At 40.3% G+C, this 16,030-nt stretch overlaps 1 long non-coding RNA gene across 3 annotated transcripts in view; it reads right to left on the bottom strand.

Annotated features, from left to right (window-relative positions):
* The window catches only part of LOC110395728, a 212,141-nt gene that overhangs the window by 150,954 nt on the left and 45,157 nt on the right, over positions 1-16,030 (bottom strand). For all 3 annotated transcript variants that reach the window (XR_002436594.1, XR_002436593.1, XR_002436595.1), the window contains exons 8-10: positions 14,196-14,351; positions 4,526-4,608; positions 3,898-3,950 (exon numbers count right to left, since the gene is read on the bottom strand). This is a non-coding gene — a long non-coding RNA (uncharacterized LOC110395728). The remainder of the gene's footprint in view (positions 1-3,897; positions 3,951-4,525; positions 4,609-14,195; positions 14,352-16,030) is intronic.

The following is a 16,030-nucleotide window of genomic DNA, read 5'->3' as shown; positions in this document are numbered from 1 at the left end:
ACTCTCAGTTTGCAATTACAGACCAAAATTAACCACCTAATCTACCATCCACACATTCAGTTTTTCATATTTAACCACTGCACTGCAAACATCTACCAAACAGCCAAGTCTGCTTTAATAAATACAGCACCCCTGAAAGTTAACAGATGAAGAAACAGGCACAAAGCTAAAGAATATATTCAGAACTGTATGGGGCAGGGAGCTTTCTGATTTTGGGGTGAAAAGCTTATTTAACACAAACCAGATACAGCAGGTTTTTTTTGTGGGTTTTTTTTTGTTTTGTTTTTTTTTAATGCTTTGGTTTCAGTAACTGTAGCCAAACACAAGAGAAAACTGGAGCCTGAACACAAACGTCTGGCTCCTATCCTTCTCTTAGACCACCATGCTGGATTACCAGCGCTGCTAACAGCACTTCCACTGAGAATTGGCAGATGGGCCCCTTGACAAAATATGAAGATATGTTGATGGGCTTTGAGTTGAAAACACTGAAGTATTCACTCAATTTAATAAGGAAAAGCATCTAAATCTTCTAAGTCAAAAGTTCTACTGGGAAATAAGCAATAGATATTTCTGTGTTCCGGATGTCAAGACTCCCATTCTCCTATAAATCGTGGGCAGGACTCAAATATGAGGGGGGGAAATTCCCAGTGCAATCCTGAATGCCACATGGTCCAGAGTTCTGGAAAAAGACAATCCTGAGCGACTGCACTATCCGTAGAGTTATTAGCCTTTTCATACACCCAGAGAGAAAACAAAGACCACCCCACAACAGGAAGTGATTTTGTTCAGCATACTGGAAATTAGTGTACAAATTATGGGAAATACTTGTACAGGAAGAATTTAGCTTCCTACACATTTGGCGGTATCACTGACTAGGAAATAATAACACAGGCTGTTCCGAGACTGTACCACCCTTTCTAATAACTTTGTGCAGAGAGGTGTTTCCTCCAGTTCACAAAATCCTGTATAATTTTGGACCATACAGTCTGTGAAGGAAGTGAGGACCACTGGCTAATAAAACACCAAGGTGAAGACACAACTCGTGCTCTAAGAGGTCCCTAGACTGCGGATTATCAGTTATTCCAACAGTTTAACAATAAAACATCACCCTAATTATGCTGTTTTTATACTCATCTCTGGATATCCACTCTGTCCTATACTAGAAAGGAGGGCATTGTTATTTTTCTCAGCATTTCTTGCATTTTGCCCTGTATATATTAGGGTTTTTTGTATATTTCATTGCTTTTTCTGCCAGAAAAAGATTTCCGTCAGTAAACAAGAATTCCACATCCTTTAGTTTTAAAAGAACAGAGGAAATTAGGCTCTAAACTCTTTACTTAAGTAATAAACAATTCTTAATTGGAACAAATCCTAATAAGATCTCCTGACGTGCTGAAAGACGAGATAGCAAGTACCAAGACAGCCAGACTTCAGCTAATCTCAGGCAACAGACTCTCACATAAGGCTTCTGGCCCACAGTATCACCTCCTGCTCAGTGCTGTTTCACATTAGATCTGAAACCTCAAGCTCATTTCCATGTGTAGCAATCAGAAAGATCAATATGATAGAAAAGGTGATACAAAAGAAGCGTAATGATAGAAGGATCGGCGCAATAGAAAGGTGCTATAAAGGAAGAAGAAGATTGCTTACCCATCTCCAACGATCTGGGTTCACAGGAGAAACTCCACAGAGGAGGGATCTCCAGAAAGAGATCCTGCTACAGTAGCAGTCAGCCCTTCAATGAGGTCTAAGAGAAGTGGAGCCTGGCTCTACCCCTTCCAGTCACGCAGTGGATTGCCTTCACCTGTGCTCGCAGGGCTGACCAGTCTTTTCCCCAGGTGCTCAATCAGTTCCCATACACCATGACAACTCATGTCAGAACAAAACATAAGACTGAAATCACCATTCTCAGACTTCATCAGAAGTCACTGGGCTATGAGCTGACAGAGTTGCATGACTCACAAATTTGTAAGAGTAACACGCAAAAGCATGGTGGTGTTCAGCAGTGCTGAAGGGACTAACAGGATGCAAACTACGCTATATGTAGATCATCATCTGGATCCTCGCTCGCCAATGGTTTGGTAACATTAAGAGTCAGTGCACTGACTCTCATTGCGCTCAGATTCAGAAAAGGAAGAATGTGAGGTCCACAAACACCATGTATAGTCCCATTCTCTGGTCTACTAAGCTAGTCGCTCAACACAGAGTCAGGGCAAACCACAGTGAGGTCCAACTGTGGTAACTGACCTAAAGCTCAGCTAGCCAAATTATTTCTCCTACTTTCACCTCCAGTGGAAATTTTTCCTTATCTGAAGCCCCATTTGAAAGAATCTCTCCTGAGAGTGTGAGAGAGAGACTGTTTGTTTTTAGACTTCACTACTTTGAGTGTTTTCATTTCCACTGATAATCCCATTTTATTACCCTCTTTTTTTTTTCTCTCTGAGATAAAGCAACATCAGAGCTAGAATCTTACTGCAGATGGTGTGACCTGCCTTCAGTGAGACTTCTCCATGAAACATTCTTGGAATTAACAATATCATCAGACTGCATCTAAACAATGTTTGGCAAGTATTCAATTTTTTAAACCCGCATCCAATACTCTGACTTTAAAAGAAAGTCATAAATGTTCTTTGGATGGCAAAATAAATATTACCAATACTGAGGGAAGAGGAAAGATGCATACTGCGACAAAATAAAAACATTTAAAGACAGTGAACGTTTGAATCAGTTTTGTAGTTATATCTCAAGATGAGGCTAAGTGTTCCATCTGCAGAAAAGGCCCCAAAATGATCTTTGATCGTAAAACGTTCACTCTGTTATATCCCTTGAATAAGTATAATTCCCTTGGTTCAGCTCTCCTTGGACCTTGTGTATAGCAGCTCATCGTCTTTGAGATTTGCTGTGTAAACACAGTTGTACATACCAGGGTAAGTACGTATAGGAGGCATTCCTGCATGCTGCTGGCATGGACATTTCTCCTAAGGCATTACCTCTGCAAGATTTGTTCGTTAATGTCTTTCTCCCATTCACTGCTTAATTCCATTGGTTTCATTAGGAGGAAAAAAAAATGTTCGAAGAAGCTTAATGATGTACTGTGCTTATATGCAGACATGCTCTCTAGGAGGCAATATGTTAGAAAGACTGAGAGCACTGTGAAGATGTGTAAGATAAGCATTCCAAACTGGAAATCTACATTCACAATGATGAAAATCATTCCCTAAGCTACAGCTCTTGTAGTTTCGTGTCGATAGGCATCATGTCTGCATGGATCCACACATACAGGAAAACAGAAAGCCAGCCAAATTTAAAATATCTGGAAATCCTGCAAAATTACCGAATCCCACATAATTTATAATTTCAAACAGGAACAACTCCAGTTGATTCCCTGTCAAAAATCTGGGAATGAGCCCAGTCTGAACTCTGCTACAGACATTTCATGTGACTGAGGAACATAACAGCCATCCCAACATTTTGAAGAGTTCTGAACAAGCAGCTGCTCCCATAGCATGAAGCCAGTGAGAGCAGTGTGCCTCTACAGAACACTGAGAACAGGAGTCCAGAGTGAGAGCTGATGGTTTCCAAATTCCTCTAAAAACAAAATGAACTATTCCAAATTTTCTACTGTGTCAGGCAGCTCAAAAGGCACAAATGACTGCTGCTGTGATAACACAGTTGTAGCAATTTCACAAAAATTAAGAGTACAATTTAGAAAAGCATTCGGGAAGTAAACTTGAGATTTATCCTTTGTAGTTTCAGGCACCACCAAAGAGCAAGACCTTCCTTACTGTGTGATGATTACCAACCCCACAGACTGGAGGAACTACCATAGGCTCCTAACTGTGGCATTTACGTAGGTGTTTGAAGGCAGGTGAGAGGAATAGGGGGCACCATACTTACCTGCCTCAAAATGAAGTGTGCTGCCTCTTCCAACTTGTTACCAAACCATTGATCTGCAGAATTACCAGAGGAAGTTTGGTTAAAGCAATGGCTTTTCTTGAATCTGGAAGGACAATAGAACACAGGCCCCTGTTTTCACCACACTCCACACTTACTGAGTATAAGACCACTGCCACCCCTGATAGTCTCAAAAGGACAGAAGATATGACAACTGGAGAACATCAGGGAAGGTATCGTGGCTGCTTTACATTTAACACCAGAGTACAAATTTGAACCCATGGTAATTGCGGTGAAATGAAAATATATGTAGACAGATTGACAAAGTGGGTGAAAATCTTGATTTCATTCCTAGCTTGGTTGTGGATTTCTTCTGTTAACTACTAATAGTAAAATCTTGCAGCAAGAAAAATCAGCTAGTACCTTGCTTTTGACATCAGGAAGGCTATGATATCATCTTTGGTACTTAAAAATTATTTTCTACAGAACATAGATTATAAACTTCTCCCTGTTTCCCAGAGAGCTCCACAGATAAACATCAAACAACCGATGGTGTAGTTATAAGATCAGACAAGGAAAAAGTTACTGTACTCACTTCTGAAATATTTTACTGAATGAAATGAATGCATACCTTATATAGTGTTAATGAGCTTCCTTTTCTTTTTGTGGTTTTGCTTCCTATAGCATAGTAATTTTGTTTAGTGTTTTCTTCATCTGACAAGACAAAATATCATAAGAAACAATGTCAGGTGGAAACAGTCATCTGTTTTCTAGCTAAATCTTCCTCCTAAGGCAGCAACTAGTAACTAGGATGTATAGCAGCTGAAACTGTAACGGTGCATACAGTGTTTAATTGTGCATATGTGATACACACTGTTTAGCTTTTTCTTTCTTTAATGCAGCACAGAGAAATTCCCAGGAGGCTGAGGAGGGTCGTATCCATGGCTGAATGAGAAAAGAGCATTAAAATTATCATTATAGGCCTTCCTCCCTTTGACTTAGCCAGGCGATCCTTAGAAGATTTAAGAGTTCAGGTTCAGTTCAGATAAACATCCAAGAGTTCACAGGTTTACCCAAACTATCTGAATCTCTAGAGCCCCAAAATGAGCTGGAAATCTCCAGAACTGCCTTTCTTGAGAGATTTCCTGCATTTCCACTTTGAGACAGAAATCAGGAGTGAAACAAAAAAGAAATAATATCTGAAATGAATTAAGTATTTCAGAACCCAAGCACAACTCATTAAGTTACACTCAAAGTCAGAGTCTACACAAACTGACTTCTTTTCATGTTTTGGTGAACCATTTCTCAATATCAGCTTTTCTGTCTGGATAAGAACATGTACACTTTTTCATTTTCCTTCTCTCATTCAGTCTTTCTTACTCATTTTTATCAGACTTGTTGTACATCTACATGGCACATTTCTGTCTTGCAGAGAATCTCTGTCCATCCAAGCTATTTATTAAGGGACAGGCTTAGAAGTGAAGAGAAGAGACAGGGAGTAGAGTGAAGTAGTTTACAAAGTGCTGACATTCATAACAGATAGGCCTCTCATTGGTGTATGAGCTGCTGGTTTCCCTCTTTGACACCGATATGGAAAAAACATCAGCAACCACACTATCAGCAAGAACATGACCCCCTGATCATCCTTTGTTCACTTTCCCAGAGCAGATTCCCATCTACCAATTTAACTGTGGCCATTCTTTTTCTCTGTTGTAAAAATGTGTTTTCAATCACCTCTGGGACTAAGACAGATGATCTGTGCTAAATGAAGAGCACGTTGCCTTGTAGTACTGGCCATGAGCACTCTTCTCCTGGCACACCATGTAGTGCTCACCTCCTCATGAAGCTCTCCAGAAACATCATCCTCATCCACTCAGCAATGCGTTGTGCAATTTACACCAGGCTGACAAGTATTCTGTAATTTCTTATGCTAGCAAGCAGGAAAAAAATAGGATTCATAAACCTAAGCACTGTCAAAGGTCTATGTAGTCCAGTCTAATACCAGCTATACAAAAAGTGATATGCACGAAGTAATTCTTTCTCTGCTGTACCCATCCAGCTATGAGCAAGGTAGTAGGTTTTAGACATCTTGAATGAGAGCTTGCACCTGCACCATCGTGTTTAACAGCTACTTGTGAACTCACCCTCCTTGAATTTACCTAATCCTTTTGTGAACCTGCTTATGCTTTTGTCCAGGACAACATCTAGTGGCAATGAAGTCCACGACTTCATCGTACTTCCTTTTGCTTGTATAAAATCAGCTGTCTGAGAACTTAATTGAGTGTTCATAGTTCTTGCTGAGTGAAAAATACTATGTAGAGAAAATCATGTATTATTCACCTTCTCTATCCTTCCTCATTCATCTTCATTGCTTTAAGAGATAATGATTATCTTTCACCTGCAGTCACTCTTTTCCAGTGTAGTGAGTCAATTACATTTTTTGTCACATAGAAAACATTCCACAGAATCCTAATGACCCATCTCTTCATGTTTTCTTATAACCTTTAGCATTTTTCAATAGAGAGGCTTCCAGAGTTGCACAAAGACAAGGTGTGACTACGCTGTGGCATGATGCTCTGTACTTTGACTTCTATTCTCTTCCTACCTATTCCTAGTGTTCTAGCTGAATGCCTTTGTTTTTAGGTGACGTTGTTACAACACCTGATGTGTTTCCCCCCACAGCGGGAATAGCTATTTTCTACAATTCATGGAATAGTTTCTTCACTCTTCTTTTGCTAAGATTAGAAAATAATCTTAGAGAAGAGATTCAGCTATTTGGCATCATAATAGTGCCTAAAACTCCCCATGGTTGATTTGATTTTAGAGTTTCCTGAATAGTTTTGTATTGTTAACAAATCTTGTCGTTTCACTACTTATCCCCATTTTTAGATCAGGAATAATTTAAATAACACGGAATGGATTTGTGACAGTAACTTCCCCCTCCTGCAATTAACTTCCCTTCTATTACATCATTGCAATGTTCTAATTAAATAGGGAAGTGTTTTCTACGTGATTGCCACCCATTTCTTGGAGGCTTGCCACATCCATCCTATAAAAGCATGAAATAGCTTTTAAGTGACATGGGTTATGAGTTAACAAAGCAAAAGGTTTCTCTTCAATAACTTCTTGCTGGGTCTCAGTAAATGCTATGGCACACGTTAGCCCCTTTAAGAAAAGACCTCATGCAGAAAGCTCAGCTTCTCCTCTTCCCTTTCCCTTCCTACTCTCCACATTTTGTTGTTCTTGGTTGGCTTTTTGGTTTATTTGTTTAGGTTTTATTTCTTCAGACCAGTTCAGTGTTGATCTGGCGCTGGCCTCCTCTCACCAGTGGCTCAAATGCTTGAAATTATCCACTATCCCCAACAGTGTTCTCAGGTTTTTAGCCCTGCCCCTCCTCCTGCACTGCAAGCCCACAGCCTGCTACAATTTCACACCCTCTAGAAAAACCCACCAGTCAAACTGGCAGCTGAAATCCATGTTTGCTGCAGCGTTCCAGAGAAACTTGTCTCATGGGGTCTGTTCAGCCACTGATGAAAGAAAGGCTTAAGCACAAAACCCGCTGCGGCTGCAGCAGCAGCTTGGTGTCCCTGTCCCGGTGCGCTGAGGCTGGGGGAAGAGGAGGGGCACGCCACATGTGCACAGGCACACACACAGTGCATCTTCCCACCAGATGGTGGATCAGACCTATTGGAGTTTAGCTTCTAATTAAACGAAGAACTGTGGGCCACATTCAGTCACAGCATCAATTTGCTCCAAACCAGATGTCTGCAAGATACCACAAAAATTGTATTCATGCGAGCCCAAAACCAGGCTGCGGGTGGCCACTGCCCAAGCCCCATACACCATCTCCATCAGGACAGGAAGCCTTCTCCAGCAGCAGGCTGACAGCCTCTCTGTTCTGGGCCACCGTGCCCTGAAAGCCTCCTCTGTCTTGCATGGCACACATGAAGGCTCTCGCAACACATCACTGTGGCTAAGCAGGCACAGAAAACAGTCTGGCAGGAACACCTCTGTAGGTAGGTTTACCCAAGGCAGCATGCTTCTTGCCAGTGCACCCAGTAATGCATGCACAATTACCCTAATTTTTCCCAGCAGTTCAGCACACTGACGAAGAAGCCAGAATCCCAGGTATGCACTGTAGTCCTGGCTATCAATCTATGAACCCTTCAACAAACCCTGGATAACATTTCACTAGGCAGACAGAAAGAAACATAAAAAAGACCCAGGCCAAGTTGCATGGCAGCCCTACATCCTTCCTGAAGACCTGCCTCTAGATCTCCACCTGTGTCATACAACGATTTTAAAGCAAGGTCCGTAAGGCTCCAAAGAAGCAAGAACAAGTTATTTAGGTAAAACCTGAAGCCAGCAGCCTACCTGTAATATTGTTTATCAAGCAATGGCAACAGACTAGCACAGAGTTTATATCCTAGGAAATGACTCAGTGTCAAATATTTAATGAAAAAAAGGTAGCTATCTGAGAACCGGCAATGGCCACACTCAAGGATCCAATCCCTCTCGTGCCTCCAGTTCCTCCCCCCTCTGCACCCTAGCTTTCCCCTCCCCCTCTGCCTTTCTCACTTGGAAGATGTTATTGTTTTACATGGCACATACCCAAGCTGCAAGACCAGGACAGTAAAATTATTCACTGACTTTACTGTACTCTTCTACTAGTCACTCTGTTTTTAAGCTTTCAGCCCTCCTTCCCTCCACCCCCACCTCCTTCACTCCCCAGTGAAATTCTCCTTTCCCTTCTCTCCCCTCCTCTTTGCTGGGCAGAATCTGGAAAAAAGAAATCAAGGCCAAACTCAACAAAACTACTGCTGCGTAATAGCAGTCCTTTTTCACACACAGATGGTCAGTCAGAAGAATGAGCGCTTTATAAGACAGACATCATGCTGGTCTTTGCAATCCTGTTCTCCCGAACCTCAGCAGGAGTTTTTCATCACCAAAGTGGATAATAACTCTGTCAGACACCTCATACACGCAGGTATTAATAAAAAAAGAAAATACTGTAGTGACTGATTTTACAAGAAACTGGGAATCTTAATGTGATAGCTAAAAATGCACACAATGATTACACACAACCAATAGCTATGTCAACAGGGCTTTATAGCAGGTTGCTAATAAGCAGGGAATGTGCTTGTGCATATATCTATGGTTTTGCACTTAGCTGACAACATTTCCGTAGCCAAAGTCCATGTACTGTTGCATAGCCATAAACATGAGCACGTTGGATGCTTGTAAATGCCAAAGTGGCCATACAAATGCCCATGTTTGCATATGGAAATGCCATTTGCATGGCGAACAGAACTATATGGAATCACCATCTGAAGTGTGACAAAGTGCTAGCAGGAATGCACGCCTTTGCTTCTGAAATTTGGCTGAACATACAAATAGATTTTTTTTTTTTTAAGAAAATTTCCTTTTCCCCAAACTGAATTTGATGACAAAGAAGGTAGGATTCCATCATTCTTAATTAGATGCCAAACGCTTGTTTTTTCTTGTGATGGATCCAAAGCGTGCAGATCATATGCAAAGACACACAGCAATAGCATTCACTAATCCAGAAACACAACTGCCTTTGCTTAAAATGGAAAAATATTTTCAGGAGCTCTTACGTTTTCCTACACCTTTGACAAAAGAAGCAACGCTAAAAAAAAAATAAATATCACTACAGTAAGTTTGAAGTCGGAGTTCAGTTCTTTTAGTCATCATTTAGAAATGGAAATTCTTAATACTTCTGTAGCTAAGCATTTTCAAATTCAAGTCAAATTAAATTGTGTGTGAACTCACTTCATTAGTCAGATGAGAAGGGGCAGCACTTACTGCTTCTGCTCATGACAGTTCTCTCAATAATGTGTTTCAGAGCTAGAATGACATTAAAGGTGACAGAGAAAAAAAACAAAAATATTCTTTGTACCTGATCTGATTCAATAACAGCATAAAAAGAGAAAATATGCTGTCTTAGAAGCTTAAAGATTATTCAGATGCCAAACAGAAATGAGCATGCTGATGCCCTTTTGTTACCAGTCATAGCCCCAGTGCACTAGGCAGTCACTCTGTACGTGAAAGGAGAACTCCCTGTCACAGACACATGCTTCCCACAGGTGAAGCAGAACCCAGCCTTCAGCCCTCAGAATCTCCACTCTCCCTTGGGCACAGCAGTAAGAAGTACCCATTGTCCCTGCCCTGGCAACCTTATTTCTCCTGTTCAGTAACTTTCTCCTGCTCCTCCCTCCCCACCCGCATTTCAGAACCACATCTTTGTACTACTAAAGCTTTTGAAAAATAAACACCATCAACAGCAATGCACCACTGTTTGTACTCTCCCCTGGGTGCAAAATTAATTCAAGATTTTGTTTAGGAGTTGCCAAAGAGCAGCATATTACCAATGATTGAAGTGCTGCATGGACAAAGCTGTGAGTGGCGATTGCCAAGAGCTGGGGCTGGCTGTGCCCTCCTCTGTTTGCTGCTGTCAAACCTTCAGCTTCATTCTCCAAACGTAACGAAATAATTCAAGTCGGCCTTTTCAGCGTCGATCTCATCCACCATAAATTAATTTTAGGGACATTTTCCCATGGATTCAAGCTGATTGCCCTGGATTCCATGCTTCCCGTTTACACCAAACATAAAAATTAACAAGTTTACGAAAGGAGAGCTCGTACATGTGGAGCGCAGAGTGAGACTTAAGAAGGAGAGATAAAAAGTGTTTAGCCACTGGAGGAGGGAAGGAAAAAAAAAAAGTTTAAACAGTAAGTCTCTGAGAGTAACCAAAAATCATTTAAAACAAATTTGTATCATACTGCACAACTGGATGGTGCATTAACTTTGAGTGCACAAAATCACATACACTCCTGTTTTCAATCAAACTTGTAGACAACATTTTTTAAATTATTATTAATTACAAACGCTCAGACTTCACCACGTCAGCAAAACTCTCATCACAGAGGGTGAAAGAAGAAACTCAGCCTACAGACAAGTTTTCCAACAACACCTATCTCATTGGGTTGGAGGGAGGGGATAACAGTGAGGGTATTTCAGCTGGATTTTAAATCCCAGAGACCTCTCCTGACTGTGATAGCATTACCACCTTTCTCCCTCCCTTCCCTCCTTGCCCTCCAGCACAAGTGCTCTTTCTCCAGCCGGGCCTCGGTCACGTAAATCGCTCAGAATGGCAGAATCCCCAAGTGCTCATGAAGCTCCTGCTGAAGTTAATGAGACTTGGCAAGAGGTCGTCTTACAGAGAGGGATTTGCAAGAGCAGCACCTTACTGTTGGAGACAACACAAAAATCACTTTACCGGCAGCTTTCAGCCTCGGCCCTAATTTCTACACAAGTCGGGAATATTTTTGCTTTATACTTGACTTGACAGTTATTAATACTACCATGAGCACATATCACCTGATTTTTATATGATTTAGAAAGAGCAGAGAGAGCAAAGATAACAGTTTCATTATACGTTTTAAGTGCCCATAAATCTTTCTACATCAAACCATTCCCAGTTTCCCAAGAGGGGCTCTCCAAACACTGAAGCCATGCCTATTTGGCAACAGCAACAGACAGGGATTTCTTTTTTAGCCTCCTTCGTCTCTGCAGAGGACAAAAATCTTGGAGAGAAAACTTTGGTCCAGAAGCCTTTTTCTTTTCCTGCAGCAGCTGGAGGCACAGCAATGGTTTTAATAAAGTTCTCTAATGACTTTATTGCTCTTCTTTATGACTATTTTTTGGAGCAATAAAGTGGCAGAGGCAACGATACTGAATCACCGACTTTTCTGCCGTGGAGAAAGGAGCATAATGAGTCCATAAAGTTATTTTCATCTGAAGCCCAGAACCCAACATGTTTCTAGCTCCTGCAACACAAAGTAAAAGTCCTTTCTCACCTGTGGGCTCTCCCAGTTCACATCAGATGGGCTCATGTTGCCCACTGCCTGGGGATAATTTCAGAAGTACTGCCTTGATTCTAACCCATTTTGCAGTACTTCTAGTGAGGACAACCGAGAGCACCAAAATGGGGTGGAGCAGATCAGCATTCCCTGAACACCTGAGGGTGACAGACACCTCCAGAGTCTGGTTTGTCCCACCTGTGCAAAGCCCAAGGCAGCTCCCTCCAGCTGATCTGACTGATTAGATCCCAGGTGGGATAAAATTGCCCTGTCCTCCTTGACTGACCCTTTGGTGACAAAAGCAGAAAGGGCCGGATCTAGATGCTCACACAACGTCAGGGGCCTCACAACCAAAAATAAAACAAATATCCTTTCACCACATTTCTTTCTTTAAAAAAAAAAAAAAAAAGGCAGACTGAAACTGGGAGGTCCATACCATGGTTGTCAGATAAAATCCACTGAAGAAAGCTGATGGGGTTTTTACCACTGATTTCACTCCTGCTGATACCCAAATGGCTAGGTTGGGTGTGAGCTCCCTTCATATGCTCACAAGATAGCTTATTAACTTTACAAGAGTGTATCAAAAATAGCTATCTAAACTGAATGTGGCTGAATATGTATACTCCATTAAACAAAACCAAATGTCTTTTCCTCCACGACTCAGTTCTCACTACAGTTGCATTTGCTGGGGCCTGTGCAATTGCAAAGCCTGTGACATACTTCTGTGCTATGCTGTGCGCCAGCAAGGCATGTCAAAAATGCAAACTGAATGCTAAAATTATTTCATTTCCAAAATAAATAAGTGCTTTTGGTTACATTAGTACACAAAAGGCAGGTAGATTAAATTAAGGGATCAGTAGGGAATTGGTTCCTCACAAAGCTTCAATTAGCTTTCAAATTATCTCTCTCATAATGTGTACAAATATTCCTAACCAGACTTCAGTGAAAAATGTATTCTCAATAATTTTATTTACCTAATAGTTAACACAAGGATAACAACACACATGCAAATTTAAAATAAAAACATATGTGGGGATTTTTTTCTCCCAAATAAGAATTTGAAACAGATGTGCTCTTTTAACAGTATCTCTTCACCCAACGCTTTTCTCTTCACTGTTTGAATTTTTAATGTATTTTTTTTCCAGAGGTACAGTAACATATAATTCTAATAAATTATTCTCCCTTTTATCTGACAAGCACAGTTTTTAAATAACATATTCTATCTTTATTTCTTGCTGGAATAACTCATTCCTATCAATTGCTGTTTTGCACGAAGAGAGTTGATTGCAGTTCAAATATAAAATGGGATACCATTTTCTTTCAAACAATTTTTAAAACTAACATAACAAAGTAAGTTGCTGAATGAAAACATAATATTCCCCTCTGCTTGTGCAGTCCTTGTCTTCATCAAGCCTCTGCTTTTAATGGACACAGCCATCCTATTTCTTCTCTCCTCATGTTTTCAAATAGCAGTGCCTGATGCTCAGAGGAATAGTTTTCCTGCAGCAGCTTTTCAGTCCCAGAGACAGAAAATACTGGAAAACTTTATCTGTCACTTTTGAAAAAAAGAAAAAAGAAAAAAAAACCACCAGCACAATGAACAACTAATAAAGTGAAATTTCATGAAGTAGCTTATGAGCTTACAACAAAATGCCTTCAGATGATCTTTTTTGAGATACTGTCTGTAGATTTTTCAGAATCTCTCAAGACAAGCTTCATTAGATCTCACCTGTGCATGAGGTGTCTCAGCCTGTCCTTGTGACACAAGCTGCTGATGCACAAAAGTATTTTGGTTAAGCTCGATCCAATTTCAAATAACATGCCCATCTATGTAGATCACTCCAAAAACAATGCCTCCTATTTATTTCCATAGAAACAACAACAGATACAAAGAGCACAATAACACTGTTTGGTAGAGCAAATTCTCAGCTCCAAAACATTCTTTTTCAACAAAGTCACCACCATTAGCTGTGCATTTTCACCAACGATGAACAAGGGCCTGCATGCCACACTTGTACAATCTGCACCGGGGAGATGCCACACTGTTTCACAGCTGCTCGTGAGCAGTGCCTGTACTGAGGGACTGAAGCAATGGGTGACCCTGGGGCAGAGGAAAACAAGTGAGGAGCAGCAGGAAGCTCTTAGGCTGGTGTCCTCAGCCTGCCATGGGCCCACTGCCTCACTGAGGGGTCTGCAAGGTTCAGGGGCCCAAGAGCAGGAAGGAAGAGAAGAGATGCCAGACTAAAGCCAGATCTGGGGAAAGAGAAGGAAAGGTGCTTCCTTAAGAGCGTCTGTATTTTTTTGTTTTTGCTCCTCAATATCTAAATCAGTAATCAAAATTTTGTGTTAACTGGCAATAAATTAAGTAAGATTCCCCAGGTTGGAACTGGACAAAGTATCATTTAAGAAAGTCCTTACCTGTCCCTTTTTGAAGTGCTTTTATTCAAACTTTTCAGTGCATTCATTTCATGACATGATCTCCAACTGCTTGGCTGTAGGCCATCTTCAACACCGAACCCCACTGCATCCAACATTAGCAACTTGACAGAGTTGTCCTCACTTTCTCTTCCCATTCTGCGTATGACAATGGATTATTCTTTTGTTTTTAACCATTACTACTTTAAATTGTCCAGTAAAGGAAGTAGAGAATTGACTACTTGACATTTTCAGTGAAACATCTAACAGCTTCATAATAGGGTATCCAAAAGCATTTTAGAACATATTATCAAAAGGAAATTCTCTTTGTAATAGCTGGGCAAAACTAATATTTTCAACATTCAAGCAATGTCAATGCTTCATTCAATTTATTTACAAGCTAAAATGTATCCTAAAATAAATTTAAATTTGGATTTCTGAAACAATAAAAAAATGATAATTTCATCATATATGAGAAGATTTCTAGGGTGGATGTAAAAAAGACGTATTTATGACCCAAATGCTCAACTCTCTGACTTTTTCAGGTCTGTAATTCAAAGTGTAGCTACACTTTTTTTTATTATTATTATTATTATTGCATTTTGCACTTAAAATATAAATGAAAACACGAGTTTTGTTTTTTGTTTTTGTTTTTGTTTTTTTTTACCTTTGCCTTACTCTAAAAAGTTCTAGACTGTCAGTGTAATTTTGCCCAAACAAATGCACTCTTCTTCACGCAGACAAATTTTAAACCTAACAGTTAAAGTCTGGCAAAGCTAAACAAAAAAAAATAGGGGTTGATTTAAAAGAGTCGTGCAAAAAAAATAACAACAAAATCAATAGAAGAGACAGGCAGATTTAATAACTAGAGAATTTATTATGCTCATGATTAATTTGGATACCAAAGAACAAGTTAGAATATTTTGGGAGCTTTAGCATTCTTGAAGAACTGTGTTTTCAGAACAATCAGATAGAAAGAGAAGGGGGAAAAAAATAGGTCTGTCTTGCAAACCTGGCACATCTCACTGAAAGATCACAGTAGAAAACCAAGCTGCAGTGTTCTTACACAAATCAAAAAACACTATAAAGACTGAGACTGTGAGATGGCACTATAAAAATTGTAATCAGATTCAGAGACCAGACTGAGTGAATTATTTGCTGGTCTTTGAGAAGCAAATCAAAACAATCAGCAAAGAAATGCAAGCAGCAATTGAACGTTGACCACTGGAAACCAACAGCAGCAACAGTTCACTGAGATTTTTCATTATTTTTTAAGTCAACTCAAGCAAAGCTAGTGAAACTCAGCAATTGCTAACATACCACCATAACTACAGGTTTAATAATGTCTCGTAAGCTTTAAGAATTTGAAATTCATTGCTGTGGAGCAGCTTTTGCATTCAGTTTGTAACACACCCATTTTCACACACAAAGACATCAGAAAAGCAGATGAAAGTTTATTTTTCTTTTGATAAAGAAGTTAAGCAGATTTTGGCAGCTTGCCACCAATTTGACCCCATCCCCCAGCTTCCCCCCGCCTAAGAACTATAAATTAATCTTACACTGGTTGAGAAAAAACCTGAAAACCTTCCAATGTTCAAGTCCTTTGGCTGAACCTCTCAGGGGCATATCCCATGGTGACAATCTTTGGCCTTGACTATCTCAGCTGGCCTCTTCCCCTAAACTATGCCTATAGTGCAAATTTCTCCCTTAGACTCCAATTCTGTTTTCTTTAGGCCTTGATATTAGCATCAACCACATTTTCTAATTCAAACTCTCCAGAAATATCCACCAGGATTCTGTCCTTCTGGACTAGCTGTTGGTCTTCATACAAAGACATT

The sequence above is a fragment of the Numida meleagris genome, chromosome 3, assembly GCF_002078875.1.
Source record: "Numida meleagris isolate 19003 breed g44 Domestic line chromosome 3, NumMel1.0, whole genome shotgun sequence".
In the NCBI taxonomy this organism is placed as follows: Eukaryota; Metazoa; Chordata; class Aves; order Galliformes; family Numididae; genus Numida; species Numida meleagris.
The sequence above is the reverse complement of the archived record's forward strand: the minus strand, read 5'-3'. Positions and strand labels throughout refer to the sequence as shown.